Raw genomic sequence first — 19,946 nt, 5'->3', positions numbered from 1 at the left:
CAACAAGACAACGACCCAAAGCACACAGCCAAGAAAACCAAGGCCTGGTTCAAGAGGCAAAAAATCAAGGTGTTGCAGTGGCCTAGTCAGTCTCCTGACCTTAACCCAATTGAAAACTTGTGGAAGGAGCTCAAGATTAAAGTCCACATGAGACACCCAAAGAACCTAGATAACTTGGAGAAGATCTGCATGGAGGAGTGGGCCAAGATAACTCCAGAGACCTGTGCCGGCCTGATCAGGTCTTATAAAAGACGATTATTAGCTGTAATTGCAAACAAAGGTTATTCCACAAAATATTAAACCTAAGGGTTGAATAATAATTGACCCACACTTTTATGTTTAAAATTTATAAAAATTTAACTGAGCAACAAAACTTTTTGGTTTGTAAGATTTATGCATCTGTTAATAAATCCTGCTCTTGTTTGAAGTTTGAAGGCTCTAACTTATTTGCATCTTATTAAACTTCAATACTTCCCCAAGCAACCAGCCAAAAAGCCTCAAAATATAGAAAAAAGAATGGAAGCAGCAGTCCAATAGAAATTTGTAAAAAAAAAATGGACTTTATTAAAAAGATGCATGCAGCATTTCAGCTCCTCATTTGAAGCCTTTTTCAAGCATATCACATGATCTCCAGTGCACATACAGTCATGGCTGAAACATAGAAGGAAAGGTATACAGCAACACATCCGTCGGTGAATAGTTATTTAAAAACAAAAATATTTAATGTATAACATGGTTAAAATAATGGTATTAAACCATTAGTTTTGAAAAAAAGGCAAGTAACCTGGGAACTCATGGCCTTACGCTTTTCAAGATGACTGGTTCTTAACCCCTTTCTGCCATCAGACGTACTATTCCGTCCATGTGACCCGGGCCCTAGTTCCCATGGACGGAATAGTACTTCATACGCAATCAGCCGCGCTCACGGGGGAGCGTGGCCAATCGCGGCTGGGTGTCAGCTTGTTATCACAGCTGACATCTGGCACTATGTGCCAGGAGTGGTCACGGACCGCTCCTAGCACATAAACCCCTGAAATACTGCGATCAAACATGATCGCAGTGTTCCGGCGGCATAGGGAAGCAACGCGCAGGGAGGGGGCTCCCTGCGTGCTTCCCTGAGACCCTCAGAATAACGCAATGTGATCATGTTGTTCAGAGGGTCTCCTACCTCCTCCTCCCTGCAGGCCCCGGATCCAAGATGGCCGCAGGGCTCCTTCCGGGTCCTGCAGGGAGGTGGCTTCATGAATTGCTCTTTTTTTGTTCATTCTGCCTCCCAAAAATCAAAATATAAAGCAATCAAAAAATGTTATGTACCCGAAAATGGTACCAATAAAAACGTCAACTCGTCCCGCAAAAAACAAGACCTTACATGACACCGTGGACCAAAATATGGAAAAATTATAACTCTTAAAATGTGGTGATGCAAAAACTATTTTTTGCAATAAAAAGCGTCTTTTAGCGTGTGACAGCTGCCACACAAAAACCCCTAAAAAACCTGCTATAAATAGTAAATCAAACCCCCCTTCATCACCCCCTTAGTTAGGGAAAAATATTAAAATTAAAAAAATGTATTTATCTCTATTTTCCCATTGTGGTTAGGGTTAGGGCTAGGGTTGGGGCTAGGGTTAGGGTTGGGACTAAAGTTAGGGTTAGGGTTGGGGCTAAAGTTAGGGTTAGGGTTGGGGCTAAAGTTAGGGTTGGGGCTAAGGTTAGGGTTGGGGCTAGAGTTGGGGTTAGGGTTTGGATTATGTTTATGGTAGGGATTACGGATGGGATTGGGGTTAGGGGTGTTTCAGGGTTAGGGGTGTGGTTAGGGTTGGGATTAGGGTTAGGGGTGTGTTGGGGTTAAAGGTGTGCTGAGGTTTGGGGCGTGTTTGCAGTAGGGGTGTGGTTAGGGTTATAGTTAGGGTTGGGATTAGGGTAAGGGGTGTGTTCAGGTTAGGGTTGGAGTTAGAATTGGGGGATTTCCACTGTTTAGGCCCATCAGGGGCTCTCCAAATGCGACATGGCATCCGATCTCAATTCCAGCCAATTCTGCGTTGAAAAAGTAAAACAGTGCTCCTTCCCTTCCAAGCTCTGCCATGCGCCCAAACAGTGGTTTACCCCACATATGGAGTATCAGCTTACTCAGGACAAATTGTACAACAACCTTTGAGGTCCAATTTCTCCTGGTACTCTTGGGAAAATAAAAAAATGTTGTGAGAAAAAAATGATTTTTTATTTTCACGGTTCTGCATTATAAACTGTAGTGTAACACTTGGGGGATCAAAGTTCTCACAACACATCTAAATAAGTTCCTTGGGGGGTCTAGTTTCCAATATGCGGTCATTTATGGGGGGTTTCTACTGTTTAGGTACATCAGGGGCTCTGCAAACACAATGTGACGTCCGCAGACCATTCTATCTAAGTCTGCATTCCAAATGGCGCTCCTTCCCTTCCGAGCTCTGCCATGTGCTCAAACGGTGGTTCCCCCCTCATATGGGGTATCAGAATACTCAGGATAAATTGGACAGCTTTTGGGGTCCGATTTCTCCTGTTACCCTTGGGAAAATACAAAACTGGAGGCTAAAAATAATTTTTGTGGAAAAAAAAGATTTTTTATTTTCACAGCTCTGCGTTAAAAACTGTAGTGAAACACTTGGGGGTTCAACATTCTTATAACACATCTAGATAAGTTCCTTGGGTGTCTATTTTTCAATATGGGGTCACTTATGGGGGGTTTACACTGTTTAGGCACATCAAGGACTCTCCAAACGCGACATGGCGTCCTATTTCAAGTCCAGGCAATTTTGCATTGAAAATTCAAACATCGCTCCTTCCTTTCCGAGCTCTGCCATGCACCCAAACAGTAGTTTACCTGAATTCCGTTCTCGGGCTCCCTCCTGTGGTCATGAGTGGTACCTTGTGAGTTCTGTTCATGGGCTTCCTCTGGTGGCTTTTAGTGTTACGGCTGGTCTGTAGCTGGACCCCAGCTGCCTCGTTTCCTGCTAGGCTTGCTGCCTATTTAACTCCATCTGGACCTTTACTTGTTGCCTGCTGTCGTTGTATTCAGTACTGGTTCAGATCTCTCTGGGACTTCCCTTGTGAACTGTCTCCTCGTGGATAAGCTAAGTTCATGCTAGTCCATTTTTGCTCATTGCTATTTGAAAATGTTTCTCAGTATGTTATGAGTTCAGTCCAGCTTGCTTATATGCTATTTGATTGCTAGCTGGAAGCTCTGGGGTGCGGAGTTGCGCCCCTCACATCGTGAGTCGGTGTGGGGGTCTTTTTGTATTCTCTGCGTGGATACTTTTGTAGTATTTTATACTGACCGCACAGATTCCTTGCTATCTTCTGACTATTTAGTTATTAGCGGGCCTCATTTGCTAAAACCTATTTTCATTTCTATGTTTGTGTTTTCCCCTTAAACTCACCGTTATTATTTGTGGGGGGCTTCTTACACTTTGGGGAAAATTTCTCTGAGGCAAGTGAGGCTTTGTTTCTCTCTAGGGGTAGCTAGTTTCTCAGGCTGTGAACGAGGCGTCTAGGCCGAGTTAGGAACGCTCCACGGCTGCCTATAGTGTGTTTTGATAGAATCAGGATTGCGGTCAGTAAAGTTCCCACATTGCCAGAGCTTGTCCTTATTTTTGGTTTACCCATCAGGTCAGTTCATGTGTTCCTTACCAACAGGATCATAACATTTAACCCCATATTTAGGCTATCAGTGTACTTAGAACAAATTGCACAACAACTTTTGTGGTCCAATTTCTCCTGTTACCCTTGGGAAAATAAAAAAATAAGGGTGAAAAGATCTTTTTTGTGAAAAAATATGATTTTTCATTTTGATGGCTCTACATTATAAGCCTCTGTGAAGCACTTGGGGGTTCAAAGTGCTCACCACACATCTAGATAAGTTCCTTAGGGAGTCTACTTTCCAAAATGTTGTCACTTGTGGGGGGTTTCTACTGTTTAGGCACATCAGGGGCTCTCCAATCGCAACATGGCGTCCTATCTCAATTCCAGCCAATTTTGCATTGAAAAGTCAATTGGCGCTCCTTCCCTTCCGAGCTCTGCCATGCGCCAAAACAGTGGTTTACCCCCATATATTAGGCATCAGCATACTCAAAACAGATTAAAAATAACTGCAAATTGTTTTTTTGCTCTGAAACCCCGTTCCTCTGGTGACCCCACTCAGCAAGTTAAAATAGTTATTTCTCTGCTGCGTGGTGACCCTCAGGACTGGGCATTCTCCCTTGAATCAGGGAATCCGGCATTGCTTAATGTAGACGCATTTTTTCAAGTGCTCGGATTATTGTATGACGAACCTAATTCTGTGGATCATGCAGAAAAAACCTTGTTGGCCCTATGTCAGGGTCAGGAAGCGGCAGAATTATACTGCCAGAAATTTAGAAAATGGTCTGTGCTCACTAAATGGAATGAGGATGCTCTGGCAGCAATTTTCAGAAAGGGTCTTTCTGAAGCCCTTAAAGATGTTATGGTGGGGTTCCCCACACCCGCTGGTTTGAGCGAATCTATGTCTCTAGCCATTCAGATTGATCGGCGCCTGCGTGAGCGCAAAGTTGTGCACCATATGGCAGTGTCCTCTGAGCCTGAGCCTTTGCAATGTGATAGAATTTTGACTAGAGCAGAACGGCAGGGATTCAGACGTCAGAATAAGCTGTGTTTTTACTGTGGTGATTCTGCTCATGTTATTTCTGATTGCCCTAAGCGTACTAAGAGGGTCGCTAGGTCTGTTACCATCAGTACTGTACAGCCTAAATTTCTCTTATCTGTGACCCTGATTTGCTCATTATCATCCTTTTCTGTCATGGCATTTGTGGATTCAGGCGCTGCCCTGAACTTAATGGACTTGGAATTCGCCAGGCGCTGTGGTTTTTCCTTGCAGCCTTTGCAGAGCCCTATTCCTTTGAGGGGCATTGATGCTACACCGTTGGCCAAGAATAAACCTCAGTATTGGACTAAGCTGACCATGTGCATGGCGCCAGCACATCAGGAAGATTGCCGTTTTCTGGTGTTGCATAACTTGCATGATGTTGTTGTACTGGGTTTTCCATGGTTACAGGAACATAATCCGGTGCTGGATTGGAAAACTATGTCTGTGACTAGTTGGGGTTGTCAAGGGGTACATTGTGACGTTCCTTTGATGTCAATTTCCTCTTCCCCCTCTTCTGAAATTCCTGAGTTTTTGTCGGATTTCCAGGATGTGTTCGATGAGCCCAAGTCCAGTTCCCTTCCTCCACATAGGGACTGTGATTGTGCTATTAACTTGATTCCTGGCTGTAAGTTCCCTAAGGGCCGACTTTTCAATCTGTCTGTGCCAGAGCATACCGCCATGCGGAGTTATGTCAAGGAGTCTTTGGAAAAGGGGCATATTCGGCCGTCTTCATCACCATTGGGAGCGGGATTCTTTTTTGTTGCCAAGAAGGATGGCTCCTTGAGACCCTGTATTGATTATCGCCTTCTTAGTAAGATCACGGTCAAATTCCAATACCCTTTACCTTTGCTTTCTGATTTGTTTGCTCAGATTAAGGGGGCTAGTTGGTTTACTAAGATTGACCTTCGAGGGGCATATAATCTTGTTCGTATTAAACAGGGTGACGAATGGAAAACTGCATTTAATACGCCCGAAGGTCATTTTGAATACCTTGTGATGCCTTTCGGGCTTTCTAATGCTCCTTCTGAATTTCAGTCCTTCATGCATGATATTTTCCGCAATTATCTTGATAAATTCATGATTGTGTATTTGGATGATATTTTGATTTTTTCCAATGATTGGGAGTCTCATGTGAAGCAGGTCAGGATGGTATTCCAGATCCTTCGTGATAATGCTTTATTTGTGAAGGGGTCTAAGTGCCTATTTGGAGTTCAGAAGGTCTCTTTTTTGGGTTTTATTTTTTCTCCCTCGTCTATAGAAATGGATCCTGTTAAGGTCCAAGACATTCATGACTGGATTCAATCCACAACGGTGAAGAGCCTTCAGAAATTTTTGGGCTTTGCTAATTTTTATCGCCGTTTCATTGCCAACTTTTCCAGTGTGGTTAAGCCCCTGACCGATTTGACGAAGAAAGGCGCTGATGTGACGAATTGGTCCTCTGCGGCGGTTGAGGCCTTTCAGGAGCTTAAACGCCGATTTACTTCTGCCCCTGTGTTGCGTCAGCCGGATGTTTCTCTTCCTTTTCAGGTTGAGGTTGACGCTTCTGAGATTGGGGCAGGGGCCGTTTTGTCTCAGAGGAATTCTGATGGTTCTTTGATGAAACAGTGTGCCATTTTTTCCAGAAAGTTTTCGCCTGTGGAGCGCAATTATGACGTTGGCAATCGGGAGTTGTTGGCTATGAAGTGGGCATTTGAGGAGTGGCGACATTGGCTTGAGGGAGCCAAGCACCGCGTTGTGGTCTTGACCGATCATAAGAATCTGATTTACCACGAGTCGGCCAAGCGGCTGAACCCTAGACATGCTCGATGGTCCCTGTTTTTCTCCCGTTTTGATTTTGTGGTCTCGTATCTTCCGGGATCTAAGAATGTTAAGGCTGATGCCCTCTCTAGGAGTTTTTTGCCTGATTCTCCTGGAGTCCTTGAGCCGGTTGGCATTCTTAAGGAAGGGGTGATTCTTTCTGCCACTTCCCCTGATTTGCGGCGGGTGCTTCAGGAATTTCAGGCTGATAAACCTGACCGCTGTCCAGTGGGGAAGCTGTTTGTTCCTGATAGATGGACTAGTAAGGTAATTTCTGAGGTTCATTCTTCAGTGTTGGCTGGTCATCCTGGGATTTTTGGTACCAGAGATTTGGTTGCTAGGTCCTTTTGGTGGCCTTCCTTATCGCGGGATGTGTGTTCTTTTGTGCAGTCCTGTGGGACTTGTGCCCAGGCCAAGCCTTGCTGTTCCCGCGCTAGTGGGTTGCTTTTGCCTTTGCCGGTCCCTGAGAGGCCCTGGACGCATATTTCCATGGATTTTATTTCGGATCTTCCTGTTTCCCAGAAGATGTCTGTTATCTGGGTGGTTTGTGACCGGTTCTCTAAAATGGTCCATTTGGTACCTTTGCCTAAATTGCCTTCCTCCTCTGATTTGGTTCCATTGTTTTTTCAGCATGTGGTTCGTTTGCATGGCATTCCGGAGAATATTGTGTCTGACGAGGTTCCCAGTTTGTTTCTAGGTTTTGGTGGGCCTTTTGTGCTAAGATGGGCATTGATTTGTCTTTTTCTTCGGCGTTCCATTCTCAGACAAATGGCCAAACTGAGCGAACTAATCAGACCTTGGAAACCTATTTGAGATGCTTTGTGTCTGCTGATCAGGATGATTGGGTGGCTTTCTTGCCGTTGGCTGAGTTTGCCCTTAATAATCGGGCTAGTTCGGCTACTTTGGTTTCGCCTTTCTTTTGTAATTTTGGTTTTCATCCTCGTTTTTCTTCGGGGCAGGTTGAGCCTTCTGATTGTCCTGGTGTGGATTCTGTGGTGGACAGGTTACAGCAGATTTGGACTCATGTGGTAGACATTTTGACATTGTCTCAGGAAAAGGCTCAACGTTTTGCTAACCGCCGTCGGTCTGTTGGTCCCCGGCTTCGGGTGGGGGATTTAGTCTGGTTATCTTCTCGTCATGTTCCTATGAAGGTTTCTTCCCCTAAGTTCAAGCCTCGGTTTATTGGTCCTTATAAGATTTCTGAGATTATCAATCCGGTGTCTTTTCGTTTGGCCCTTCCAGCCTCTTTTGCATTCCATAATGTTTTCCATAGATCTTTGTTGCGGAGATATGTGGTGCCCGTTGTTCCCTCGGTTGATCCTCCTGCCCCGGTGTTGGTTGAGGGGGAGTTGGAATATGTGGTGGAGAAAATTTTGGATTCTCGTTTTTCGAGGCGGAGGCTTCAGTATCTTGTCAAGTGGAAGGGTTATGGCCAGGAGGATAATTCTTGGGTTGTTGCCTCCGATGTCCATGCCGCCGATTTGGTTCGTGCCTTTCACTTGGCTCACCCTGATTGGCCTGGGGGCTCTGGTGAGGGTTCAGTGACCCCTCCTCAAGGGGGGGGGCACTGTTGTGAATTCAACTCTTGGGCTCCCTCCGGTGGTTGTAAGTGGCACTTTTGTGAGTTCTGCTCTTGGGCTCCCTCCAGTGGTTTTGAGTGGAACTGCTGCTCCTTGGATTTAGCAGTCAGCAGCTGCTTCCACTGATCGTCTTTCTGGCTCGGCTATTTATCCTGGCTCTATCCTTCAGCCTGGGCCAGTTGTCAATGGTTCCTGGTTGGATTCACATCTCTGCTTGGATTTCCCTGATATTCTGACCAGTTCAGCAATGATAAGTCCTTGCTTGTTTTTTTGCTGTCCACATATTGTGGACTTAATCGTTCAGCTCTTTCTATGTTTTTTCTTGTCCAGCTTGTCAATATGGATTTATTCAGTTAAGCTGGAAGCTCTTGGAAGCAGATTTACCCTCCACACCTTTAGTCAGGTGTGGAGATTTTTGTAAACTCTGTGGTGGATTTTTCTAGTTTTTTTATACTGACCGCACAGTATTCTGTCCTGTTCTATCTATCTAGCTAGACTGGCCTCCTTTGCTACATTCTGATTTCATTCTGCATATGTCATTTCCCTCTCCACTCACAGTCAATATTTGTGGGGGGCTGCCTTTCCTTTGGGGATTTTCTCTGAGGCAAGATAGCTTTCCTGTTTCCATCTTTAGGGGTAGTTAGTCCTCCGGCTGTGACGAGGTGTCTAGGGAGTGACAGGAACATCCCACGGCTACTTCTAGTGTTGTGATAAGCTCAGGAACTGCGGTTAGTACAGGTACCACCTCCTCCAGAGCTTGTCCCATGTTGCTCCTAAACCACCAGTTCATAACACTGATCCACACGAGAAAACAAACCCTGAACATCCATGTCCGCGCCCAAATCCACCCAGAGATTAAGAGGAAGGAAAAAGACAAAACAGACTAAAGAAAAAAAAATGGCTCAGAACTCTTTTTCTTTTCCTTCTTTTGAGATGCATTCAACTCATTTGTGGCCAGTTGTACTGTTATGGACTGGTAATTTAGGAGCGACATGCGACTAGCTCTGAGCAGGTGGTAACTATACAGACCGCAGTTCCTGATCTTAACACAACACTAGCAGTAGCCGTGGGATGTTCCTGTCACTCTCTGGACACCTCGTCACAGCCGGAGAACTAGCTACCCCTAAAGGTAGAAATAGGAAAGCTATCTTGCCTCAGAGAAAATCCCCAAAGGATAGGACAGCCCCCCACAAATAATGACTGTGAGAGGAGAAGGAAATGACATACGTAGTATGAAACAAGATTTAGCAAAGGAGGCCACTTCTAGCTAGATAGATAGTACAGGAAAGAACACTGTGCGGTCAGTAATAAAAACTAGAAAAAGTCCACCGCAGAGATATGCAAAAATCTCCACACCTGACTAAAGGTGTGGAGGGCAAAATCTGCAGCCCAGAGGTTCCAGCTTAGCTGAATAGATCCATACTGATAAGCTGGACAAATGAGCAAAACATAGAATGTGCTGAACAATAAAGTCCACAGCAAGTGGACTGCAAAAGGACAAGCAAGGACTTATCTTTGCTGAACTGGACAGAGTGTCAGGGAAATCCAAAAGAGCAGTGACTCCAAGCAGGAACAATTGACAACTGGCATTGATTGAGGGATAAGGCAAGACTAAAATAGCCAAGCCAGAAAGACGATCAGTGGAAGCAGCTGCTGATGCTAAATCCAAGAAGCAGCTATACCACTCAAAACCACAGGAGGGAGCCCAAGAGCAGAATTCACAAAAGTGCTACTTATAACCACCGGAGGGAGCCCAAGAGCGGAATTCACAACACTGTACTATGTGTGGCATCAACTATATTATTTCAGCCACTGATATTAAGCACCTACTCACCCTCTCCCTTTAAATCATACCATAAGGGCATCTACATTCAGTCAAGGGATAGAAGGGACAGCCGTCGACAAATGGGGGTGATATTCTCGCTTTATCTGTGGTTCCAACATGGTATCTGCTGTTAGGCAGTCCTGAGAATATAAGGCAGATATACAGCTCTGGCAAAAATTAACAGACCACTGCAAAATGTTCGGTTTGTCTGATTTTTCTCTTTATAGGTATATTTTTGAGTAAAATGTAAATTGTTCTTTTAGTCTACAAACTTCAGACAACATGTCTCTGAATTTCCAAGCAATAAATTTAGGTTTTTTTTTCTGAAAAGAAGAAATGGTCAAAATTAAAAAAAACAAAAACAGTGCCTTCAAATCTCAAATAATGCAAAGAAAAAAATTAATAAACATTTAAAAACAATAATAATAATGTTTTAACTCAGGAATAGTTCAGAAATTCATATTTTGTGGAATAACCATGATTTTTAATCACAGCTTTCATGCGTCTCGGCATGCTTTCCACCAGTCTTTCACACTGCTCTGGTGCAAAAATTTAAGCAGTTCTTCTTTGTTTGATGGCTTGTGACTATCCATCATCCTCTTGATTACATTCCAGAGGTTTTCAATGAGGTTCAGGTCTGGAGATTGGGCTGCCCATGACAGGGTTTTGATGTGGTGGTCTCTTAATTTTTGCCAGCGATGGGTATATTTATATATATATATATATATACTAGATGGTGGCCCTATTCTAATGCATCGGGTATCCTAGAATATGTATGTATGTATGTATGTCGCGCTTAGCACAGCCACGTAGTATATAGCATAGCCACGTAGTATATAACACAGCCACATAGTATATAACACAGACAGCCACGTAGTATATGCCACAGCCACATAGTATATAGCACAGCCACATAGTATATAGCACAGCCACATAGTATATAGCACAGCTACATAGTATATAGCACAGCCATGTAGTGTATAGCACATCCACATAGTATATAGCAGCCACATAGCATATAGCAGCCACATAGCATATAGCAGTCACATACTATATATCACAGCCCACGTAACACAGACAGCCACATAGTATATAGCACAGCCACATAGTATATAGCAGCCACATAGTATATAGCAGCCACATAGTATATAAGTCTTTATTGGTACAAACATTAAGGAAGGGAGTCCCGCCAGTGAGATGACCTCGACGCGCGTTTTAAATTACGTGGACTGTGTTATATACTGCCTGGCTGCTATATACTACATGGGCAGTGTTATATACTGTGTGGGCTGTGTTATATACTACGTGGCCTGCGTTATATACTGCATGGGCTGTGCTATATATTGCGTGGGCTGTGCTATATACTATGTGGCTGCTATATACTATGTGGCTGCTATATACTACCTGGCTGTGCTATATACTACGTGGCTGTCTGTGTTACGTGGGTTGTGTTATATACTATGTGGCTGCTATATACTATGTGGCTACTATATACTACATGGCTGTGCTATATACTACGTGGCTGTGTTATATAATATGCTTCTGTGATATATACTATGTGGCTGTGCTATATACTACGTGGCTGTGCTAAGCACGACGTACATACATACATATTGTAGAATACCCAATGCGTGTTATGTACTATGTGGGTTGTGCTATATATTACATGGGCTGTGTTATATACTGCCTGGCTGTTATATACTACATGGGCAGTGTTATATACTGCATGGGCTGTGTTATACACTACATGGCCTGTTTTATATACTGCGTAGGCTGTGCTATATATTACGTGGCTTGTGCTATATACTATGTGGCTGCTATATACTACGTGGCTGTCTGTGTTACGTGGGCTGTGATATATAGTATGTTACTGCTATATGCTATGTGCAAAAAAAGGAGAACAGGGAGCATATAGTACAGCCCACGTAGTATATAACACAGCCCACGTAGTATATAACACGGGCCACGCAGTATATAACACTGCCCATGTAGTATATAGCAGCCAGGCAGCATATAACACTGCCCACATAGTGTATAGCAGCCAGGCAGTATATAACACAGCCCATGTATTTTATAGCACAGCCCACATAGTATGTAACACAGCCCACATAGTATATAACACAGGCCACACAGTATATAACACTGCCCAGATAGTATATAGCAGCCAGGCAGTATATAACACAGTCCACATAATATATAGCACAGATCAAGTAGTATATAACACAGCCCACATAGTATATAACACAGGCCATGCAGTATATAACACTGCCCATGTAGTATATAGCAGCCAGGCAGTATATAACACAGCCCACGTAGTATATAACACAGGCCACGAAGTATATAACACTGCCCACAAAGTATATAGCAGCCAGGCAGTATATAACACAGCCCACATAATATATAGCACAGCCCACGCAGTATATAACACAGCCTACATAGTATATAACACAGCCCATGTAGTATATAGCAGTGTGGGCACCATATCCCTGTTAAAAAAAGAATTAATATAAAAATAGTTATATGCTCACCCTCCATCCTCCACCGAAGCTGTCCCGACGTGTGTGATGCGGCCGCCAGATTCCCTTCCCAGAGATGCATTGCAAAATTACCCAGATGACTTAGCGGTCTCGCGAGACCGCTAAGTCATCTGGGTAATTTTGCAATGCATCTCTGGGAACGGAAGCTGGCAGCCGCATTGCGTGCATCGGTGGACGTCGGAAGTTGAGAATAGCACAATTTTTTTTAAATTATTTTTAACATTATATCTTTTTACTATTGATGCTGCATAGGCAGCATCAATACTAAAAAGTTGGTCCGGGATGGGGCGACACACTGGCGCTGACTGGAGGGGAGTAGGGAGGGGGCACTGACTGGAGGAGAGTAGGGAGGGGCAAATTGACGGTCGGACTAAGCCTGTCGCTGATTGGTTGTGGCCTGCCAGCCGCGCCAATCAGCGATGCGGGATTTCCATTACAGACAGACAGACGGAAGTACCCCTTAGATGATTATATAGATAGATATAACATTTTCCGTAGAAGACACTATTGAATTAAACATTTTTTCAAGTACCATTTTTTTTAACACTCTATCTCTTTTTAATGCTGCAATCTTTTAATTTTTTCTTTCTCCCCTGTTCCACAATAGGGCCAATATTGCCAGCAGGGTACGCCGTCGATGAGCGTGTGCGCCATTGAGCAGGATTTAGGGTGCCAACTTCTGCTGTTAGATAGGGACAACTCAGTATATTATAGGGATAGGCACCTCCCTAGGTATTTCTTATTGTCTATATGATACTTTGGTGGTGATATGTGTTCTTTTTCACTGTATTAGTACTTTTAGAAAATGTATTAAAAGTTATATTTTAATGTAACCTTAAATTGGGTATTTTAGGGTGAATAAATAATTTAGTATACTCCTACATTTACTTTTTGTTTTTTTGGTGAAAGTAAATTTAATTGGTGTCATGACAGATAAGCGCATCCAGCTGTCCCCTGAAAGTGTAGACCATTTAACTTTCATCAAAATGATCAAGTCATGGATCTCCAATGACTTTTACACTTCAGTCGCAGACTAGGCAGACTAGGCAATAGTGTAGTTTTTAATGTCATGCATGAAAAAGGCATGCTTGATCTCACATTATTGCAGTCTGCTCCACCTTTGCTGTGGCTTCTGTGCCTGCTGTTGCTACTGCTGCTGTTACAAACTATTTTTTTGAAATGTGGAGACTCCATGTTGGGTCTCCATCTGGTGGGTTGCCTGTGGTGGAAGGTGTGTCAGAGGCCTATTAGCAATGTCTGTTTTTCATTAGTTGATATTCAGTAAATTTAAATTAAAAATTACTTTTGTCAGTTCCAAGTTATTTTAGTGAACATTGCTGGGTTTTCTTATTTTAACAAAAGGGTATCAACATTTTTGTCCATATCTGTATATAAATAAATACAATGGGGAAAAAAGTATTTAGTCAGCCACCAATTGTGCAAGTGGAGCCCCAGATCGAGGGAGATTATCAGTGGTCTTGTATGTCTTCCATTTTCTTATTATTGCTCCCACAGTTGATTTCATCACACCAAGCTGCTTGCCTATTGCAGATTCAGTCTTCCCAGCCTGGTGCAGGGCTACAATTTTGTTTCTGGTGTCTTTCGACAGCTCTTTGGTCTTCACCATAGTGGAGTTTGGAGTGTGACTGTTTAAGGTCGTGGACAGGTGTCTTTTATACTGATAACAAGTTCAAACAGGTGCCATTACTACAGGTAATGAGTGGAGGACAGAGGAGCCTCTTTAAGAAGAAGTTACAGATCTGTGAGAGCCAGAAATCTTGCATGTTTTTAGGTGACCAAATACTTACTTTCCACCATAGATTTGCAAAATAAATCTTACCAAATCAGACAAGGCGATTTTCTGGATTTGTTTTCTAATTTTGACTCTCATGGTTGTGGTCTACCTATGATGTCAACTACAGGCCTCTCTCATCTTTTTAAGTGGGAGAACTTGCACAATTGGTGGCTGACTAAATACTTTTTTTCCCCACTGTTTATATATGTACACTCACCCAAATCTTAGAGGTTGTCCCCTGAAATAACCACATTTTAAAAAATAAATGTTGAAATTAAAATAAGTTTTACAGTTGGATAAATTACAAAAATGTTCCTGTGCTGAGATAATCTTAAAAATGTGCCTCTGCTGTGTACTGTGTAATGGCTGTGTCTGATCATGCAGGAACGTAGTCTGCACATATCACAATTCCTGGGAAAGGGAAAAAGAATATGTGATTATACAGATAACATAGCTATGGCTTGAAGCTTCTGCTTTCTTTAAGGTAAAACATTCTGGTTCTCGTAGATTTGCATTAAGTGCTTATGACATACTGTAAGTCTTACTTTTGGCCAGTCAGAAGATGGCGCCACAGGACCAGAAAGGGAATCAAAAAAAGGTGAAGACATCGAAGGATGAGTAAAATGGCATTGACCTTACATTAGAAACACCACTCCAGTGCTGAAAAGAAATAACTGGAGTGGTGCTTTAAGCTTCCTCGGGGACACAGCACAGCACTGCACACAAAGCAATTTTGTGGGTGCTTGCAGTGCACCACATTACTAGGCAGATTACTTTCAGCAGGTGTGCAATGCTATGCCTCCTATACTCATATAAAATTTTGATTCAGATTTAGCTATGAATTTCACTCCTTGCTTAGCAGCCAGAGAAAAAATTATTAATAAATGCATATAGATGATTTAAAAATATACAACATATCATTAAAACTGCTCTGGATTATTTACTCTATATGCAAATATCATTTAGGTGCATAGTTGCATTGTACTTTATTTTAATTCCTGATTTCAGTGCAACCATAATTTGACACTGAATTCACAATTTGTTCACTTTGTTTCACTGATCTAGACAACTAAGCTGCTAGGATGCAGAATGCACAAAATACAGGTTATATACAGTACATCACTACTATATAATAAAATCCCCTCTCTATATATCGTTATATAATATACATTGTATAAGGGTTTGACATGTAGCAACAATAAAATTGTTACTAATATATACATGGTAGAATATTGATTCAGCAATGTGACTGATTGAGAGATTGTATATTTATAGAGGTTCCCAGTACATCTTTTATTCTGGAACTGCAAGTAGTAATGCAACTATAAAGAGCACAGCATTCCATACACAGTAGACAATCGGATAAAGCCATTGATATAATCTAGACACTAATGCAGATGGATCCCTTAAATTCTAATTAATCACAGTTTAATCTGAATTTGTCTTTTGTTTTAAACTGAACAAAACGTGTCAATAATCATTTCCATGCATTGCTTTCAATTTTGTGTTTAGATATCACAAGTATGATTGGATATCTGACCACCGACACTTCCTAGGTCGAGGCAACATCAGGTGGGTGATCAGGTCAATGGATCACACTGTTGATGTTACTTCTGCACTGCAGGGGAGGACAGCACTAAAATAAGCAACTCAATGGAGCCAAAGAAAAAGGAGTTTTACTGAGTGGTGGGATCTTGTGAGCGCAGGGCTGCCACCATGAATGTCAGGACTCTATACTGGCAGACCTCCCAACCATCCCAGATCCAGCGGGGCAGTGCCGATTTGGACAGTCTCCCCTGCGGTCACAGGCAGGACATTAGTTTTCCCACACTGCAATGTCAACCTGAGCCTCACCACATATATGGCTGCTCTGTGATGAGGTCACAGGAGGGGAGGAGTCAGGGGTCACATGATCAGGACCTCCGTGTATGCATGCAAGACTCTGCTGGTTGTCATGGTGCTGGATAAGGGTAAGTTTATGTGTGGGGTCAGGAAGTGTTTACAGTGTGGATGCAGCAGAGCTATGTGTTTACGAGGTGTATTGAGTGGAGCCAGGGGTGTAGAGGTGTACAGAGCAGAGCTGCAAGGTGTATGAAGCGGAGTCGTGTGTTTGTACGAGGTATAAAGAGCCGAGCCGCATGTGTACGGACCACAGCCGCATGTTTATAATGTGTACGGAGCAGAGCCGCATGTGTACGAGGTGTACAGAGTGCAGCTGCATGTGTACGAGTTGTACGGAGCGGAGCCGTGTGTGTACGAGGAGTATGGAGAGCAGTCATGTATGTATGAGGTGTATGGAGTGAAGCCACGTGTGTATGAGGTGTGTGAAGCGGTGCCGCATGTGTACGAGGTGTACAGAGTGCAGCCGTGTGTGTATGAGGTGTAAGGAGCGGAGCCGCGTGTGTACGAGGTGTACTGAGCGGAGCCGCGGGTGTACATGGTGTACAGAATTGAGCTGCATGTGTACAAGGTGTACAGAGTGCAGCCACATGTGTATTAGGTGTACGGAGCACAGACACGTGTGTACAATCTGTACGGAAGTCAGCCGCATGTGTACGAGGTGTACAGAGCAGAGCCACATGTGTACGAGGTGTACAGAGCACAGACGCGTGTGTACGAAGTGTGCAGAGCGCAGCCATGTGTGCAAGGTGTACGAAGCGGAGTCGTGTGTGTGTACGAAGTGTACAAAGCGGAGCCGTGTGTGTGCAAGGTGTACGGAATGGACGCTGTGTCAGATTGGAGCAGATATTGCTCCTCGCTCTGACACTGACTGGCACAGGAGTCACGGAGAGGTCTTTATCAGTGGCGTATCGGAGCTGCAGCGACGTGAACAGTCAGTGGTATGGCGTGGCTGGATTTCATCATTCAGCGCCATGGAAGTGGAAGCTGCCGCCTGCTGCGAGGGAGCATGTTGAAAGGTGTGTGTGTAGGTGTGTGTGTAGTGATGAAGAAGTCAATGATGGGGGTGTGAGGGCAAATATGGGGGTAGGGTAACCATGTGTGGCCATTATACTGTACGCAGTATCATGTGGGGCCATTATACTGTATGCAGCATCATGTGGGGCCATTATTCTGTACAAAGCATCATGGGAGGCCATTATACAGTATGCAGCATCATTTGGGCCCATTATACTGTACCCAGCATCATGTGGGGCCATTATACTGTATGAAGCATCAAGAGGGGCCAGTATACTGTTCGCAGCATCATGTGGGGCCATTATACAGTATGGAGCATCATGTGTGGCCATTATACAGTATAGAGCATAATGTATGGCCATTATACAGTATGGAGCATCATGTTTGGCCATTATACAGTATGGAGCTCTATGTGTGGCCATTATACAGTATGGAGCATCATGTGTGGCCATTATACAGTATGGAGCATCATGTGTGGCCATTATACAGTATGGAGCATAATTTGTGGCCATTATACAGTATTGATCATCATGTGTGGCCATTATACAGTGTGGAGCACTGTGTGGCCATAATACAGAATGGAGCACAATGTGTGACTATTATACAGTATAGAGCATCATGTGTAGCCATTATACAGAATGGAGCACTTTGTGGCCATAATACAGTACGGAGCACAATGTGTGGCCATTATACAGTATGGAGCACAATGTGTGGCCATTATACAGTACGGAGCACAATGTGTGGCCATTATACAGTATGGAGTGTTGTGAAATTGGATTCTGGGCTCCCCCGGTGGCCACTTGTGGAATTGTACTTGTGTGCATCATCCCCTCTGTTCACCTGCTCCTATCAGGATGTGGGAGTCGCTATATAACCTTGCTCCTCTGTCAGTTTCATGCCGGTCAACAATGTAATCAGAAGCCTTTCTGTGCATGTTCCTGCTACTAGACAACTCCCAGCTAAGTTGGACTTTTGTCCTTGTGTGTTTTTGCATTTTGTTCCTGTTCACAGCTGCTGTTTCGTTACTGTGTCTGGAAAGCTCTTGTGAGCGGAAATTGCCACTCTGGTGTTATGAGTTAATGCTAGAGTCTTAAAGTAATTTCTGGATGGTGTTTTGATAGGGTTTTCTGCTGACCATGAAAGTGCCCTTTCTGTCTTCTTGCTATCTAGTAAGCGGACCTCGATTTTTGCTAAACCTATTTTCATACTACGTTTGTCATTTCATCTAAAATCACCGCCAATATATGTGGGGGCCTCTGTCTGCCTTTTGGGAAAATTTCTCTAGAGGTGAGCCAGGACTGTCTTTTCCTCTGCTAGGATTAGGTAGTTCTCCGGCTGGCGCTGGGCATCTAGGGATAAAAAAACGTAGGCATGCTACCCGGCCACTTCTAGTTGTGCGGCAGGTTTAGTTCATGGTCAGTATAGTTTCCATCTTCCAAGAGCTAGTTCTCATATATGCTGGGCTATGTTCTCTCGCCATTGAGAATCATGACAGTTTGACCGGCCCAAAAAAAAGGGTTAAATTACTGGCTGAGAAAGGAGAGAAAAAAGAAGTCTGCTACAATTTTTTTTTTTTTTTTTTTTTCCTCTAGTTCTGAGTGTGCTCTTAATTGAATCACTTGCTAGTCTGCCTATACTGCAGCCTTCCTCTCTTTCTCTCCTTCTTATCCTTGAATGGCTCTGTGTTCACCTGTTTCAAATGGATCTTCAGAGTGTAGCTACAGGTTTGAATAATCTCGCCACAAAGGTACAAAATTTGCAAGATTTTGTTGTTCATGCACCTATGTCTGAGCCTAGAATTCCTTTGCCTGAATTCTTCTCGGGGAATAGATCTCACTTTCAAAATTTTAAAAATAATTGCAAATTGTTTTTGTCCCTGAAGTCTCGCTCTGCCGGAGACCCTGCACAGCAGGTCAGGATTGTAATTTCCTTGCTCCGGGGCGACCCTCAAGACTGGGCTTTTGCATTGGCACCAGGGGATCCTGCGTTGCTCAATGTGGATGCGTTTTTTCTGGCCTTGGGGTTGCTTTATGAGGAACCTCATTTAGAGCTTCAGGCGGAAAAGGCCTTGATGTCCTTGTCTCAGGGGCAAGATGAAGCTGAAATATACTGCCAAAAATTCCGCAAATGGTCTGTGCTTACTCAGTGGAATGAGTGCGCCCTGGCGGCGATTTTCAGAGAGGGTCTCTCTGATGCCATTAAGGATGTTATGGTGGGGTTCCCTGTGCCTGCGAGTCTGAATGAGTCCATGACGATGGCTATTCAGATCGATAGGCGTCTGCGGGAGCGCAAACCTGTGCACCATTTGGCGGTGTCTACTGAGAAAACGCCAGAAAATATGCAATGTGATAGAATTCTGTCCAGAAGCGAGCGGCAGAATTTTAGACGAAAAAATGGGTTGTGCTTCTATTGTGGTGATTCAACTCATGTTATATCAGCATGCTTTAAGCGTACTAAGAAGCCTGACAAGTCTGTTTCAATTAGCACTTTACAGTCTAAGTTTATTCTATCTGTGACCCTGATTTGTTCTTTGTCATCTATTACCGCGGACGCCTATGTCGACTCTGGCGCTGCTTTGAGTCTTATGGATTGGTCCTTTGCCAAACGCTGTGGGTATGATTTGGAGCCATTGGAGGCTCCGATACCTCTGAAAGGGATTGACTCCACCCCATTGGCTAGTAATAAACCACAATACTGGACACAAGTGACTATGCGTGTTTATCCGGATCACCAGGAGGTTATTCGCTTTCTGGTGCTGTATAATCTACATGATGTTTTGGTGCTGGGATTGCCATGGCTGCAATCTCATAACCCAGTCCTCGACTGGAGAGCTATGTCTGTG

This window comes from Ranitomeya variabilis, chromosome 5 (assembly GCF_051348905.1).
Source record: "Ranitomeya variabilis isolate aRanVar5 chromosome 5, aRanVar5.hap1, whole genome shotgun sequence".
NCBI classification, from domain to species: Eukaryota; Metazoa; Chordata; class Amphibia; order Anura; family Dendrobatidae; genus Ranitomeya; species Ranitomeya variabilis.
Note: the sequence above shows the minus strand (reverse complement) of the source record.